This window comes from Eleutherodactylus coqui, unplaced genomic scaffold, assembly GCF_035609145.1.
Source record: "Eleutherodactylus coqui strain aEleCoq1 unplaced genomic scaffold, aEleCoq1.hap1 HAP1_SCAFFOLD_42, whole genome shotgun sequence".
NCBI classification, from domain to species: domain Eukaryota; kingdom Metazoa; phylum Chordata; class Amphibia; order Anura; family Eleutherodactylidae; genus Eleutherodactylus; species Eleutherodactylus coqui.
Genome location: NW_027101829.1, coordinates 824,964 through 825,509, shown reverse-complemented (window position 1 = coordinate 825,509; position 546 = coordinate 824,964).

Sequence of the window (546 nt, the reverse complement as noted above, 5' to 3'; positions counted from 1 at the left end):
TGGGAATCAAAAGCAAAGCCAGACCCCATGTACATACAGCTGTTTCCGGGTTATTGCCCATCATCAGTGTACAGTAGGAGTCTGGCTTTTGCTAGTGAGAGGCCAGGGACAGGGGTCAGAAACGCTCTTTTCTCCTTAGGGAGAGCAACTATATACTATAAATAAGTGAGGAGACTCAAATGGCCACGCACGCTCCTCTGGGTAATATGCAAATAAGGGAGATGGAAATCTCCCTTATTTGAAAAAGCAATAAGCTTGAGCTCCCAGCCTAAAGCATGAAACAGAGCACGATTCGCGTCTAACACAAACTCACTGTTTTCACCGTCCTGTAACTCGGCACCTGAGAGGTGTAGACCGTGTTTGAAAAAGCAATAAGCTTTCGCTCCCAGCCTAGAGCATGAATCAGAGCACGATTCGCGTCTAACACAAACTCATTGTTTTCACTGTCCTGTAACTCGGCACCTGAGAGGTGTAGACCGTGTTTGAAAAAGCATTACGCTTGCGCTCCCAGCCTAGAGCATGAATCAGAGCACGATTCGCGTCTAA